This window comes from Halyomorpha halys, unplaced genomic scaffold (assembly GCF_000696795.3).
Source record: "Halyomorpha halys isolate HHAL.00 unplaced genomic scaffold, Hhal_1.1 Scaffold199.1, whole genome shotgun sequence".
NCBI lineage: Eukaryota > Metazoa > Arthropoda > Insecta > Hemiptera > Pentatomidae > Halyomorpha > Halyomorpha halys.
The window spans coordinates 316,771-334,924 of record NW_027112578.1 but is presented as its reverse complement, the minus strand read 5'-3'; the positions used below and the strand labels follow the sequence as shown (position 1 = coordinate 334,924).

The 18,154-nt window shown below is 28.8% G+C and overlaps 1 protein-coding gene across 1 annotated transcript in view; it reads right to left on the bottom strand.

Moving 5' to 3' along the window:
* LOC106679376 (extracellular serine/threonine protein CG31145) overlaps window positions 1-1,234 on the bottom strand; it is a 315,704-nt gene extending 314,470 nt beyond the window's left edge. Inside the window, exon 1 of the mRNA XM_067050372.1 lies at window positions 1,096-1,234. The gene's annotated coding sequence lies outside the window, so the exon portion shown is untranslated. The remainder of the gene's footprint in view (window positions 1-1,095) is intronic.
* Window positions 1,235-18,154: the final 16,920 nt, after the last annotated feature.

The window sequence follows — 18,154 nt, the reverse complement described above, 5'->3', positions numbered from 1 at the left end:
TAACGTATAGGAAATCTCATTTCAAGTATGATTTTTTCGATACATAACACCAATAAGTAACAATTTCATAAACGCGTCTTCATTGATTTACTAAACATAGGCTGAAAGAAAAAACCCACTAATGTTTGGAGATCAAATTATTCCTGTATATTTTATGCTTTTAAAACTTGAAATTTTGACTGACACGGAAGAGATGAACACTGTAAAATATCCCCGTTCTTTAAAATAAACAGTCCCATACTGATAAGATAATCGGCAACTATTGTCCTAATGCGACTAGAGATACTCTTAATACACAAGAGATAGGGAATTCACACGGATATTGAGAATTCAGAAAATAAAAATGCAGCGAGGAATCGCTGTGTAAAATTTTAGAGAATTTCAATTATCAAAAATCTTTAATGAGACCGTGTGGCAGGATTTCAATGCTAGGAAATAATATTTTAGGCACATTTTTCAGTATTTATTTCTATGTATGTAATGGTATACTTATGAATGTAATTCACAAAAAACAATTAATAATAAAGAATAAAACAATAGGGTAATAAGTTCGCTTTAAAATTAAATTAAAGCTATGATCCATATAGATTCAGGAGTTGACATTTTTTGAAGTTACCTTTGTTGTCTAAATATTTAGTTTGTCACTTTGTTATCGGTAGTGACACCAGACAACTATTGAAATAATTATGTAAATAAAAATAATGTATTTAAAACAGAATGGCTGTTGAACTCTACAAAACACTTGTTGATTAAAGACTTTGAAAGCAAATCCTTTGGTTTAAAAATATTTTTAATTGGTATAAGATGCAATAAAAATATATTATGAAGCTTAGAGGAAAACATGACAGATAAAAAATAATCATGAGACGTAAGAGTGTTCATGAGATAACAAACTGATAACGCTCAAGTATTTTGATCTTCGATGACCCTCAGTCTTTCGGACATGAAATTGAACATTCTCAAAAAAATTAAGGTATGTTGTGAGCGGGAAATGAGCAAGTATAGCATAGGTTGGCCAAGGTAAATATATCCACCAAGGTTGCAACCTTGAAGAAAAGGAATGTAAACAGTTACTTGACATGATGGACTACATACCGTACACCAGGGGCCAGTGGATGCCAATTTCAGTGTGGTCAGTATCACCCTAGCTACGAGGATATAGACGCGGAGATGAGATCCCCCGGCGGCACAAAATTCCCCAACAAAGGCAGATCTGCGACTGAGTGCCGGCTGGCATCCCCTCCACCACCGCGCAGCCACCTCTACCTCTTATACCTAGCTCTCCTCTACCCGACAAGAACAGTGTCCTAGAACAAATTTCAAACACTTTCATAATTTTAAATTATTTAACGAGAGAAAAAAAATCAAGACAAAATTTAGTAAAATTCCTAGAAATTAATTTGGATTTTTTTGTATACTTAAGTAGTAGTTTCTGTATTTTAAGTATAGAATTTTCTTAACATTTTCCCGTTAATTTTTTCAGAAGCACTGACATTAATCATTTTTTACAGTGTTTACCATTGTTTCAATATGATTTATTTTATTTTTTATTTTTCTTCGCTGTTTACTAGTTTTGCTATTATCTAATTATCTAAGTTAAACATCAAATTATTACTTTCACTTACCTATATTTATATTTTATGTTCCTACATATATTATTTTTATCATTTTAATATTTATTTTATTTTTAGATTTTGGCGTATATGGAATAAATTAGTGCTTTCAGGCTTATTATATCTATTGCCATTAAGTGTGATAGATTATAAGTATTATTTATTAATTTAGTTTTTATTTTATCTTTCAGAAATTTCTTAGCTTGATGTATCATCATGTGTAATGATGACCACCAAAGTGGTCTATCTGAAAATTTGAACAGTTGTTTTTTAATTACGGTGACAGATGTAAGGCATAGGCTAATTTCTAATTTTGATATACGTCAATTGATCATTTTATATTTTTATTTAGTGAAATGACATATTCACTTTGGTATTTTTTGTATTATGCAGTGAGTAAAAAATAATAAATTAAAATGCAACAATACTCGGAAAATAAAATTTGTAGTTAAACCACATTTGTTTTTCACCAACGGTATTATCTATCTGCATTTGGGATATCTAAGGCTGTTTGTATAGTAGCTGACCATAATGAAGTTAAGCAAAGAGAAAATAGCTTGGTATTCAATTGCTTGTGTGACGGGCTAACAACAGGTCAGTACCTAACGGTCACTAAGTACCCCTCACAGAATTGTTGCCACTCGTCTGAGTACTAGAGGCAATATTTTTATTATGACTGGCTTGACCCTCAGTTGTCATTTGAAGGCCTGAAACGGCAAGGGGCTGCAAAACAAGGGAGCAGAGAGAAAAATATTCCTACAAAGGTTAACTACAAAGTTGACAGCTTGGTTGGTAAAGGGTTAATATATGATAAAACATGTTGTCAGGATTGTATTTGTTCTGACATTGAAAATTTAGGATTTTATGAGGTTCACTAGAGCAAGGGTTGTAGTGAATATTGGGATTTGGATTTGATTAATTAAACCAATTCCTAACAAATCACTTCCTTAGAGTGAATCGATTCTTTCGAATGATCCTTCAAATTATCTTTTTTATCTTACTTCTTTTTTTTTTATTCATTTAAAAAATTATATCCAATATGGTCCAACCAGATGACAACATCTATATTAATTCTGTCAAACTAACATACACAAAAAAAAATGATAGACATAAGAGATTTATCAATATTACCTATTGCCCACAACTGTGTGGCAGATTGTAATATCTATCAATAAATAAATCTCTTCTTCTTCTTCTTCTTCTAGACATAAGAGAAATGTAATTATTACAATTCTATTTAATTTTCAATTAATGAATTAATATAAAAATGAGAACATAACAAGATGATACAGAGTAAGATAAAAATAAGGATCCAGTAATATCTAAATGAATAATATCTATTCCTAAGCAAATTATATAATCCATAATTATGGTAGTTTGGTGAATCAAAATCAATTATTGGGAATCATAGAAGTAAGAAAGTATCCCAATCAACTATTTTTATTTTACTTTTCTCTGTTTTTGTATTTATTAGTTCTTTAGGTAAGCGAGTGAACAGATATGGTATCACATAGTTTAAGGTACATATACCGAATTTATTGCTATAGGGTTGTTCGATAAATTGAATTTGTTTTCAAACATTTTTAGGTTATTTCTTTTCTAAATAAATTATTATCCATAAATTTTTAGATAATTCTACAAAAATAAAATATTTAGGTGGTAAAGTACCAACGATTTTAAGATTTTTTGCTTCATTATTGCGGTGTTATTATTCATTATTCTGTAGATCTTGAAAGTTTTAATAAATGACTATCAAGCACTGGTACCATAATATTCAATCCCATATCTTGCTTTGTACACCATTATTAAAGCTTCTCTCTTAAGTACAAATTGGAGGTAATAAATTTTATATGAGCATACTCATAATCTCTTTAAATAAAACATTTACTACGTGTGGTTCTCAAGAAAAAGCATTACCCACAGTAACACATAGACATTTATATTTATCCACAACATTTAATGTTTTACTTATTCTTTTTTTTATTATAAATACACTTTATAGAAAAAAGAAAACCCAATATTATAATTAATTCATAATATTTTTAAATGATAAAAAATTTCTCAACTAAAAAAAATAAAGTATCACCGGCGGACCAACCCACATTTTACAAATTTCAAATCTTGTCAATTAACTATAACGATTTATTTCTTATTTCTTCTTCTTATTATTTTTAAAGGAGTACTTCCGGCCCCTACAACCTCAAATTATATTACAGTTAATTTAATTGTATTACTCGTTGCTCATATTGTACAACTGTAATTTACAAATGTTCTGTAGTTCAAATTATATTATTTTATTAATAAAGTGCAAGTAAAAAAAAAAGTCTTTATCCCAGCGTTTTAATTTGTACGCCAATTTATAAAAATTAATTTCCAACTTATATGCAAAATAAACTACTATTGGACGATCACTAAAACCTTTTTTTTATTATAGGGAGATATAAATTAATTATAAAATACATTATATAAATAAAAAAGGTAAGAGATATTCAATAACTTTTGTTTAATGTTTCAACTCTCAATAATATTTTTTTGTCGTTTGTCTAAAAATATATTAAAAACTCCTATATTAATCCAATACTTAATGCTTTCCTTAAAGGCAATGGACATTAATTTATATATATTAAAAATATATTTATATATATATATTTATGGATATTAGAAAAGCAATCAATCTTAATACTATTTATTTGAAACTCCGTTTCCTTTCGTTGAGTCTCTTCAATAAAGAATCGATCGATTCTAAATGAATCAAGATCATTTGAGAAAATTATTCTTTCAGGAGATCCTACTCTTTAATTTGAACCTCAATTCATCTGCAAATCTCTGGATGGCCAAAATCTTGAGAGATATCAGGATAGATCTTTCTGAGATTTGAGAGAGTTTTTTATTGCCATGGAATAAATACTCTATAAATGCTCTCAATAGAAATACTCTAGATAACCGAAAAAGTCTAGACATAAACAATTATTACATAAAGGGAAATTAATCATGTTATCTCATATTAATCAATTATTCAAATTAATAATATATTATTATTATAATTAATAAGATAAATTACTCATATATCCCCATATTATCTATTATTACTCTAAATATAGTTAAATATAAAATATATAATTCCAGTCTATTTAATGTTTGTTTTCCTCGACAGAAATTTAGTAGGTATATTCATTTTAGTATTAGTTACGGAATATTTGAATGAAATCGCCAGTGAGTTGCGCTATGATAATCACAGAATGAATGTAACACGCTTGTGTGAATGAACTCAATGATTGCTCCTAAGCATTTACATACCTCAGTAAACATGCTACCAACTTGTAAGCTTTCCATAATTGCGTAGAATATTTGAAAATTATTCCGTCTTTTGGAGTTTTGAAAACATAAAGTGATGCAATCAAAATATTTTTTGAAATAATACAATTCGGCTCATTGAAGGTGAATAGGTATTAGTACTGTATCATTCATCCCATATATCAGAACTAAGTAAGTACTTATTATGAAATAAATAAACATTATTAAAAAAATAACATCGTTAAAGATATTTTTAAAAAATAGCGAAAATTTTGATTACCAAGTAGGTATACATAATTTTGACTTTTTTTTTAATAGAATAAAAAAAATTAGTTATTATTTTTATGAAAGATAAAATTATTAATTTTTACTACAGCAATAACAGAATTATTTAAGAGAAAATAACTGACGGTTTTAAAGAAATAATTTGTATCCCATAAAACATACAGTTAACAGGCTCCCCGGTCGTAGTTATTATTTATTAAAGAGCTTGAGCATATAAAGAAACATTATTAGGTACAAAAAATATAGAATACTAAATCCATATTGTTACTGACAGTGATAGTACCATGTCACTGTACTGTTACTGACAGTACCCTACTGAAATACTTTCGGAATATTGATAGTGTTCAACCTAGCCCATTATACACTGGCAAATATTTGCTTCCATTGTTTACTCCATGTTTAACAGCTGAACACTCAACGATCATTATCAAAGCTGAAAAAGCCACAGTTCTGATCCAATACTTATTTTCGAGCATATTAGAACTAATTTCTACCGCGAGGAAACTAATGCTTTCTCATTATAAAAAATAAAAGTCTGCTATTTTGCAAAAGAGAGATAGAGCCTGTGCCAGTTGTTACAAGTTCAAATGTTAATAGATTCTCGAATGAAATGCTGGTGAATAACTGTACATAATTAGCAAATATTGCATCATGGTTTCGTCTATTGTTATTTGAATATAAACGCTCTGGTAATGTAAGTGAATAAAATATCGTAGAACGTTTTAAACAGAAAGTTATAGAGATACCGAACCCATTTAGGACTGAATGGCGTGTCTTGACCTGAACAATAAAAATTTTTATATAAAATTATCTTCTAATTTAAAGCAATGATTGAAGTACCACCATCGATTGTTTACTTCCTAAGATTATCATGTGGTTTGAAACATTCATCTCATTTATATCATGTTTATTTCATTACCCACTCCTGACAACGCAGACGGTGAGTAAGCGCCACAATGCTCCCCTGCACACAGCGGATCCCACAACATACCTTAAAATGCTCTTCAGCCAATGAAAGGATATTTATGTCTGTTATTGCATACATATTCCTATTTATGTATCATGTATTGGTTTTTTTTTTTGAGATACTAAAATTAATAAAAGGGTGAGGAAAAAAAACTCATTTACTTATTGTATTTTTTTGTCCAGTTGTAATTTTCAATAAATAAAAAAAATATATAAATATATTTTTTCAAATAATTGAATTCTATGAAACTTTTTTTTCCTAATTATAAAGAATGAACTTACAGTTTTCTTCCGAAATTCTCTCTGGTCCTCCGATTTTTTGTTTTTACAATTTCATAAAGCTATTGAAAGTAAGACATACAGAATTATAATTCTCAACACTTTCCATTTTATTAGCCCAATAAATTCAACACGACTAAAACGAAAAATGGAAATTTAAGTACAAACGTGAATAATGCACAAAAGGGCTGACAGGCCTCATGTACAAAATTAAACAAGAACTAAATAGCTTCGTACAAAATAAAGCTAAACGAAATTAGGAGACTGTGTGAATTTCAAATTAAATTCCTTGCTCTTTGTGCTTTTGGCTTAACCTGTGTTGTAAGTTGGGGCCGAATATCAGAGCTCTATAAATTTATTTAGGTATAATTTTTAATTTAGAAAAACTAAATTAAGTATTCAATTTTAGTATATTCTCTTTTACATTATTGCTTGTCAGAAATTAAAGTATAGTTATATACAAATAATTGAACAAACATTTTTTCCTAAGATTATAGTTAATATAAAAACAAAAAAAAAACTGTTAATAATTTCTTATAGATAGTACGACAAAAATATAAGTATAATAGAAGACATTAATCTATTTATTCCTCATTAATAGTGTTCTATGAATTTGTTTTATAGTTTTAAAAACAATTCTGAATTAAAATAAATAATTACGATTGTATAAAAACAAAACATAGTCAACAGGAATGTCAGATATTAATAAAATCGATTAACCACTAGTGACTCCTAATTTATTAACACATACAAAATATTATAATTATTGGACATAATTATTTGAATAAATATTTACTAGTTATGTCTTTAAATTCATTATTGATGTCTTACATAATATTTCTATTTGTCTAATAAGTGAGGAAAGTTTATGTATATTTTTATTTGTTCCGTTATTATACATCTTCACGCACAAAAATAAAAAATAAATAATTAATTAATAAAATTAAACTTACAATATAGAAAATAATGATACAAATAAAATAAAATAAATGAAAGAAATAAAAGTATGCGATCTGGAGCAACAAAAGAAATATCTAATTGTAATTATACATGTTTATTTAATTCACAACATTGAGTAATATTTAATCCAGAATCTAATTTAGTACCCGAATGCATGGAATTTTTTTTTTATAAGATTACCCTTTACAACGGTGAGATCATTGAGGTCTGTTAGAACTAAAAAGATTCAGTGTAGAAAAAAAAAAAAAAAAAAAAAAAATAAGAATGATATTCGGCTTTACTAACAAATATTTTTGGTTCTAAAACCAAAAATATCGTCATTACATTCATCTGATAAAATGTTATTCAACTTAGCTACAGGTAGGTGAGTTACATTTCAGCTATAGGTGTTTGTTTTGTTTTTTTGTTTAGTGGTGCCAAACTTCATCAACGCCATTTATATTTTATTTAGTTTTTAATTTGTTTATTTATTTATTTTATTATTTTTTTTTCTTCCGTTCATTGTTATATTTTTGTCAGTAAATTTTGTGATTTTAAAAACTGAAACACTAATTCTATTGTTTTATCACCGTCTCCAAGGGTTTTTGAAATATCTTGGTTTAGTCCTAAACTATTGAGATGTGGTGTGAAATATGGGCATTGTTGGAAAATATGGCAGTTCGGAGGCGTTTCATTTGAAATAAGATAGGAGTGGGTGAGCCTCGTGTGCAGCTATAGGTGTGATAATAGATTACCATTTATTTTTTCTTTACCTTTTAATTTTATCACATGTTACAATATTAAAATACTACCATGTTAATAAATTTGGTTTCACAAAAAGATTTTAATGTTAAGATAAGCGAAAAACTATAAGGTGAATTAATACTTTTAGCAGCCATTATACACAATTAAATTAGTTTGACAATGCATAACACCTTATCTAATTTTCCTTTAATTAACAAATTAATTTTCTTCATTTTACATTTGACAATATAAAATTAACTAAACGAATTTGTATTGCATTTTTGGTTATTTTTTCTATTGAACTTGCCTGGTTATTCTGACATACTTATAGGGAGACGGATTATTTAGAGGTAACTATTTAAACCATGGTGGGAGGTTCAAGTTTTCAAAATTATTAATACATTTTGATTGATTTTGACTTTTAATTTAAATTTTGAAAGATTTTCTTTCAATAAAATGTTTGTTGCAATAAAAAATATAATTTTTTATGTACCATATCAATATGATATATATCTTCCTGCCTTAATAATATAATATTCAAGTATATATAATGATAATGCGGAATTCTCTAATATTAAAAAAAAAGTATTGTGTTGCTTTCCAAAACAAAATCCTGAGAAAACGAGTAAAAAAATTTTTTAGAGGAAAACTAAACTGTGGTCTCAAGCGAAACCGTTGGGGCATTCTAATCTGAGTTTCAGAGGAGAACCGTTCATTTCCGTCCAGAGTGAACTTCATCAACGAAGCCTCGTTAAGCTTTAGTTTTTTTTTTTTTAATTCCTAAATATTTACTGCACAACACCTTTAACACATCATAAATCACCGATTTTATTATCTGCCTTTAACAACTATATTTACGTTTTTTCTAACAAGTAAATTTATCATTGAAATATGCAATAATAATAAAATGACGGTAAGGGAATTAGAAATAAATCATCACTGTATTTTTTTTTTTGTATTCAACATCATATTATTTTTATTGGAGAGTAATTATACAATCTCACACAATTAATGGCAAAAAGTATCAGTTGAAAAACATAAAAAAGTATTCATTCATACAAATTATACTGAAGAAAGAAGAAAAAAAAATGATGGCAATAGTATTCATAAAATAAAATAAAACACTACATAAAAATAACAATAGTAATTAAATATAATAAAGTAAATAAAAAAATAACAATAGTAATTAAATAAAATAAAGTAAGTACAAAAAAAAACAAACGGTAATAATAAAATAAAATAAAGTAAATATAATAAAAATATGCAATATACTATTTTAAAAAAAAATTAACAGTTCCCATTGGGAAGTTTTTTGGATAACTCTTACCTTAAAAGAACAGGAATGAAAACAAGCAGATTTATGGAGCATCATACGAAAAACAAAATGTACGAATAGAGATTTACAGCAAATGCTTGTTTGATCGTTAAAAAAAGTGCCAAGATAGACAACCTAGACTAGAAATTTTGTATTTAATGGTATCGTCTTTAATATAAAATGGTCGCCTATGCGATTACAAAATTACTTAGTGTCTGATTTATATGATTGTGAGAGTGATGAGTGATGCGATGGTAATTGTTAGTGTTAAGAGTAGTTTAATTATTATATATATAATGTATTAATAATTTCGTATAGATAGTTCAAGAAAAAGTCCAGCATAATATAAGACTTCAATTAATGTGGAGATTGTTGATTTCAGTGTGTAATATATAAAAAGAAGATGGTCCAGGTACAGTCAAATAAAAACTCAAATTGTAATTAACTAATGTGAGCCAACGTTTCGCCCCACGTGGCAGGGCTTCATCGGGCCTTACTAAATGGAAGTAAAAAAAAAAAAAAAAAAAATCATTAAATTACATATCATTAAATTTATTGCGAAAAAAATCTAGTTAGATTTTATTCTATGTTAAAAGTTCTATACGGCCGCAATTTCTGAACAAAATGGAGGATGTGACTTTGACACCAAATCACAAAAAAAAAAAAAAAAAAAAAAAAAGACAAAAATTTGTGTTTAATTACATTCAGTGGGTCGTGATGAAGCCCTGCAATGTGAGGCAAAACTTAGGCTCACATTAAATGATTAATTACTCTTTGAGTTTTTATTTGAACGCAGCCGGACCCATTTACTAATCTATTTATTCGACTTAAATAGTGGTCTGTGGATTTGTTCATAGTTTGTAAGAACATTCTGAATTAAAATAAATAATAGTAATATTAAAAAAAAGTGTTAATTGAACTAATAGAATGTGATTTAAATTTCGATAGATGACTATTAAGTTCTGCAACACCCTAGGTGTCGAAGTCGACTAGGATTACTTCCTAGTCCAGTGTACCTAGATAGTGTATTCCTGATTTTTTGTCGAATATTTACTCATTATGAAAATACCAACGATTATTGTAGTCATGTAGGATTTTTTTTTAAGATTCCAGGATATTTTTTCTTGGCTATGTCATAGTATAATTGAATGAGTTAAAGGTTTTTTGGAGTTTTCTATCATACTTCATTCACCATATTGGTGAATATCCTATATTCCTATATATCATACATGAATATAACCCTATTTATCCTACCTCAGCATTTAATCATTCTTAACAGTTTTTTTTTTTTTTATAGATTTCAGAATATTTTTTTTTTTGGCTATTTCATAGTAAGAATACTGTAACTCTTCATAATCACACAAATTATTGAACGAATTAAAGGTGTTGGAATTTTCTATCATACATCATTAACCATATTGGTGAATATCCTATATTCCTGTATATCTTATATGGATATAATCCTATATATCCTACCTCAGCATTTGATCCTTCCTAACAATTTTTTTTTTAAATTCCTGCATATTTTTTCTTGGCTATTTCATAGTAAGAATACTGTTTACCCCAACTCTTCTTAATCATAGATGTAATTTAATGAGTTAAAGGTGTTGGAGTTTTCTATCATACTTCATTCACCATATTGGTGAATATCCTATATTCCTGTATATTCTATATGTATATAATCCTATATGTCCTACCTCAGCATTTGATCCTTCTTAACAATTTTTTTTAAAGAGATTTCAGGATATTTTTTTCTGGCTATTTCATTGTAAGAATACTGTATACTGTAACTCTTCATAATCACACAAATAATTGAACGTATTATAAGTCCTGGAATTTTTTATCATACTTCATTCACCATATTGGATCCTACCTCAGCATTTGATTTTGATCCTTCTTCACATTAGGCAGAACTATCACTTGATCTTTCACAAGGCTCCTGCCTTTCCCCTGTTAACAAATATCTCAGAACTTCTCTCACAACAGTTTGTGGAACCAACACCCTATGCTGATGCCACAGCCATTTACACACCATCATATAGAATAGATACAACTATCGTGAACAAGTTACAACTATTTTTAAAAAATCAGCATTTATTTAAAAAAATAGAAGCTTAAATAAAATAAACTAAAAACAAAAGCTATCATATTCCCTAAAAAGAGACCCTCCATTAAACATAGTTAATAATTAATGGTATTAAAACCCCATGGGCTCAGTCTGTCAATTATTTAGGCTTAGAAATGGAAAACCTTTAACATTTTACAGCGAAACGACATGACACTTTAATAAAATTCTAAATTATCACCAAAATACAAACTTGTCCAGTAAAAATATCAATGCATTCAATAATAACACATTTCTCTCCAGCATGGAGCTATACCTGTGACTCTACCTATGAGAAATTAGAGGTCACACAGAACATATTTATGAGGATAGTAAAAGCTATCCTCGGTACACAAGAATTTCAAGTATGTTCTATAACGATTTAGTAGTACGCATACTTAAAGTCACAAAACTTTTTCATTTTTTTCATTTTTCATTCTTAATTCCATATCCGACAACCCGTTCGTACAACCAATAGGAGTCTAAGACAAGACATCACTAAAACATACACCCAAAAACATATACCAAGAAACAAAACGTGAACATTGTTCCTGGATGTGACAAATACAAATATAAAGAACTTGTATATTGCAAACATTTTATTTTTTTACCAATCGTATTAATGGCTTATTGCCTATAGTTTATGTTTATTCTTAATATTTGATTTTTAATTATTTTTCTTTTAGGTTTTTAAAACATTCCTTCTGTTGAAAACACAAATATGTAAAAAATAAAATTCAAATCATCTCACTATATCATGCAAAAGTTATTTGCACCTTAACATATACCATCTACCAATCATAAGCTTATGACAATCTGTATATGGTTATCAATAAAAATGATTCTAAAAAAAAAAAAAAGGAATAAAAATGTGTTGGTTATTTTCTTCATTATAACACATAAACGTGAATACAAGATAAGTCTTAATCATTCACATGTACATTTCTTTCGTCATTTTAAAGAAATTAAATCGAGTATTGTCGATGTACCACATGTCACAATCTCACAAGAGATCATAACACACACAAAAAAAGGCCATCCTTCCCAGCCCGCCCCGCCCCACTAAAACTCCGAGGGAGCGACGGACTTGAAATGGTTTAATCGAGCAATATTTAAAAAGCGCCTGAAATTGAAAAACCTGCCACTCTCGCTCTTCGAGGTAGCCTTACTTGTCTGACTTATTTCAGGCGCTTTTTGAATATTTCCCGATTAAACATCTTGTCTCCTCTTCCCATTTTAAGCAAATACTTCAAAAGTGATATAGGACCGTCACTTTCTGTGGGTATTTGTGGGGCGGGTCCTGCCGGGAAGAATGGCCTTTTTTTGTTATGATCTTCCCTTGTGAGATTATATGTCGTACATCGACCAACATACTCGCTATAATTATCTGTTTGAAGATTAAGGGGAGTAAAGCTACCATGGAGGGCGAGAGTGGCAGGATGAATATTAGAATATATGATGTAAGCATTCATGTAATTTGATTTCGTTATCATTAAAAATAAATTCTCAATAATTACTAAATTGTTAGTAAGGTTGTACTGAACACACTTTGGTTGGCTACATTTGATCATTTTCTGATCTCTCTGTAGGAGCTCAAATATACATTTTGTTATTTTTTAAAAATAATAGCAAGACAGAATCAGTAATAACTGTAAAAGGATCTTGAACATATATTGAGTATTGAGTAATTTTGCTACCCTGCCTCTCTGTACACAGCTTATTTTTAATGATTGGATGGACTAAGACTGTTTGACTTATATTAAACTTTACGTTGAACAATTTGACTATCGATATTTCGTGAACTATTAAAGAAACGGTTGTTGTAATAGTATCAATAGGTTTATTTTTTTGTTAAATTCAAGAACCTCTTAATTAAAAACTTCAAAATTGATGGATTTGTGGCATTTTGACTCTCAAGTACCGATTTAATTAATCAATAATTATTAATTATTCATATTATATACTAAATAATAAATACTAAGTGTATATCCTTAGAACCTCTTCTATTTATTTCTTTATATCCAAGAAAATAAATGAATATGTAAGTTAAAGTGATAAACAATTAAATACAAAAGAAATCCAAATCTCCTTCCAAATTGATATAAAAATAAATAAACTGAAGTAGTTATTTTTTTAAAAAATGTAAATCATTTTTGAGGTTTAATATTTTATCCTGTCATTATGAAAGGTTTACCTGAAATTTAATGTATTCTGTACAGTTTACTTTTTCAAACCAGTGTTCGAACTTTGAAATAGGTTTGGTTTATACAGAAGTTCTATAGTGAGACACATGTATCCTTAAAGGATACATCATCTGAGGTAGAAATCCTTTTCTCATAAGTTGATTTTTTACATTAGTGAAACAATTTCAAATTTAAAATGAATATCGCAAAGGAAAAATCGAATTAACTGAAAACAGATAGCTTAAATTAAAAATTATCAACAAAAACAGCTTAAATTAATAATTATCAACAAAAACAGCTGAAATTAATAATTATCAACAAAACAGCTTAAATTAATAATTATCAACAAAAACAGCCGAAATTAATAATTATCAACAAAAACTATCTTTAAAAAACGTAGTCTTCCTAAGCGTTAATGAAAAAATAGGGCTGAGGTGCGGAAAGCATCGAGCTTACACCATTTATTATATACCTCAAACCAATGAGTTTAATGACTATATTTAATATTTGTTTTACTTCATTGTTAAGTCAACAGTTTTTTAACATATAAAATTCACCTTGCTAATTTTTTTTCATGTTACAAGGTATCACTGCTTAAGGCGAAGATTTATTAGATAGAAGTATTAGATTCGTTTATCTTGGCCTCTTTTTTAATTAAATTTTTGTAACCTTGAATATCCTGTTTCATCTCTACTTGGCCAATCGTTTTCCAACATGAAACAAATAGATCTCCTGTATCTTTTCTCGTCACTAATAATGAAAATAATTGTAAGGTCATAACATGAGATTAGAAGAAAAAAATTTGACGGTCATAGTAAAAAGGTCACCATGGGAATGGATTTGTCTAGTCTCAATATCTTGAGAGGCATCTGGCTACTATCTTGTCTGAGGCACTAACTAATAGCAGTTGCCACTGAATATCGTTAACCTCTGTCCCCTTAGCGTCCTATCTCAACTCAATGCCTTTTAGATTTTCATACTTCCTGAGAATCTAAAACAAACATGTAAAATATAACACGCGTCTTTGAAAAAAGCAGTGAATAACAATATTTGAAAAAAACAAAAGAAAAATGGATTAAAGTGTGGCGGGATTTTATATTATTTTCAAAGATTTGAAACAGAGAATAATCCTATGTCTTAAAATTAGAGAAAAGGCTAGGACAGAAAAATATTTTATTTATCCATGCAGCCCAATTACATAAGGTTGCTACAATACACAGCATACCAATCAATCCAGGATCGGATATGTGTACGATACATATATTCACATGATATAACAATATTTTTGTTTATCCTTCCTTCTTCTTTTACAATCAATACTCGTCTGCACACTAAATACAATTTTTTTTTTTTTAATTTAACAATTTTATTTCATTAACTTGACAATTTTATTCCACCTCTTTCACTCTCTCAGACCTCCCCTTTCCAGTGATCCGCTATCCACGTTCGATCCGTTAAACAAATTTATCATCAGACAGCAAGTCAAACCAAAGACATAATAGTCACCGCAGTAGATCAGTTTATACAAAGAAACAAATAAATTAAAAAAAATTAATATATAGATTTAGGAAAAAACAAAACAAACAAATAAATTAAAAGAAATAATTTAATAAATAAGTAAAGGGAAAACATAAGTTAAAACACAAATAGACAGGTCAAAAAAATTAAAAAAAAATATCAGAGCCACATTCCATGTAGGTGAAAAAAATATTTTCCGCCAAGATCACTATATCCCCGATGCTAAGACCTAGTTGTTCTATTAAGCTCCTCGTTTTATCTAGTATTGTTCCCCGAGATCCAAACGAGAGGCATCTCACGGTGAACACTCTCTCTCCGAAGGTCTCGTGGAATTTTACTTTAAGGAAAGGGACACATTTTCCATATATTCCCTTCTTTTCCCTTTCCACTCCAACCACTTCATCGAGGTGATTATTTTTAAATCTCACCGTCGGATCCAAGACCAGAGCCGTGCCTCCGATTTTAGAGAATGCCACAATTTCAGCGTATCTTACGGATCCGTTGGTGTCCACACAGTAAACCTCATCGAAGTAGGTGAAGTATTTTTTTCCCCAAGAACTTCATCAATTCTTCTTTGACCCTGTGGTGCCAGCGTGTTATAAGGAGGGAGTTGTTGGGGCATTTTCCCAGCGCATGAGCTGGTGTCTCAGACTCGCTGTATTTGTGACAGAAAAAAAATACTATAAATCCATTTATTTCCACCCTGCTATAAAATCGGTGAATGTTAACGATGTCTTATTAATTTATCTTCAATTCAACGACGATTCTATAAAAGAAAAAATATCCAGCGGTGATAATCTGCATGACTTAAGTCGTATTCGTCGGGCTCTAGGCATTTATGGGCTTACACTGCTTCAGCAGTGTCATGTCTCCGAACCTAATGTTTCGTAAAAGGTGCTGAAGCAGCACTGTAGAAATAGAACTGTGGTGTAGCAGAGTTCGCCAAATAGTACATGAGTACTGAGTAGATGAGTGCTATCAATTTATTTTACTTGAGTACAGAGTGCAATGCTCGTACGCAAAATATTTTAAGGTATACAGGTAATTGCTTTTTCTATAACTACTAAATAAAGATTGTGTAAGCATTTTTATTTAACATAACATACACTAATAAACCAACTAATATATATATATATATATAAATTATTTTATTACATATATATAATAAAATGAAAATGTAAAAATTAATTGTGTTACATATGTTTTACCCTTAGGAGTTGGGAACATTCACACGGTTGCAATCTCACTCGATGTTAATTAGACATTTTCACGCTCTGAGTCCAGGACAAACACTAGGCAACCTGTCATCATCATCAACCTACTTACCGCAATAAAACACGCAACGAAATTTTCAACGCTATGGAACGATATGAGAGCCAAGTCAAGTCATGAAATTAAGGTTCGTTCAGAAGCTCTGTTTTTCGTCTTTATATGATTATATATCGATGTTCTAAGAGCCGTTAGAAAGAGAGAAACTTTTTCTTTCCATTCATATCATCAGATATACTATAATAATACAAAGTTTGAGTAAACGTTATTACAAAATTTAAAAAAATTGATTTTTAGTTAATAACTTTGGCTCGAAAACACATAGAAACACCCCGGTTAAAATTAAATGGCGTCGTTTAAGAATCGTTGCTTATCCTCCGAATTCGGCTTGAAGGAGTTCAAGATTTTCTGACTTTCGGGTCGGTTCTTTTTTTTTTTTAGAATAACCAAAAACTTTTTAATGAAAATTGGCTTAGACGCAACGTGCACTCCCCTTGAAAGCTTAATTTTTCGCTTTACTATAGTTATATATTATCTCCTATTAAGTACCATAACAATAGAAAACAAAAAATTGAAAATATTTTTATTAATTTTGATTAATATAACTGTTTTATTCATAGTAAATAACACTTAATCCTGTTCCTAGCTTAAAAAATAAGTCTAAAACAGTTTAGTTTTTTGGCTCATTCATAATTATAAAAGTAATTTAATATTTCATCCTTTTTTAATTCAAATATTATTTTCAGCTCAAAAAAGCCATTCACGAAAAAGAAACTTTTTTTTTTGTTTGTTTGAAATTATGTAGTTTCCTATATAATTATAATTATATGACATGATGAGGTATTTGAAATTGTGACATTAATCATCGGATAACCCTCTGACTATCGAGAAATAAAATCGATTTCTCCATAGTAAATTTAATTACCAACTAATTATAATTTTTAACGGAATTCTTATTGAAAATATTCAATAAATAATATTATTAAAAAAATCAGGAGCTGATATTTATTCGTATAAAATAAATATATATCTTGGTCATAAAACAAACGATTTGTATTAAGGACAATATTATTCTTTGTCGAAACATTAAAAATAAAAACTTCAAGAACATAAAGAAATCAAGCTTTATGGATGGACTTTCAGAAACAAAGCTTCGAGAACTTCAAGACTCCAGCACGTCCTAAATATTTCCGTAGATTGTCGGCGATCAAAAGAACATCATTCATACTATTAGAGGAAAAAATGGTTCAATGATTTAGCCAACTCATGAGGATTGAAAAAAAAGGGGCAGGCAAAAGACTTTTGAGAAATAGGCCATTGGACTATCGGAGGAATTGGAGGAAATTGGAACGTCATTGAAAAAGGTAGTGGAAATAGAGGATGACTGGATGGATAAAAAGAATTGGTAAGATGATTTTTTTTTTTTAGCCTCAGGTAATATTTGTATTAGACAAAGAAAAAAAAATTTTTTTTTTAAATTATGTTGTGGTTGATATCGAGGGATTGCATCGAAGTAAATAAATACAGAAAAATATACAACTTACATTCATGGATTATTGTCACTAAGTTAGATAAGCTGTTTATGAAAATATATAATTTTGCTTAAAAAATTTGACTATACAAGTACAAGTATTGCCTTGCTCAG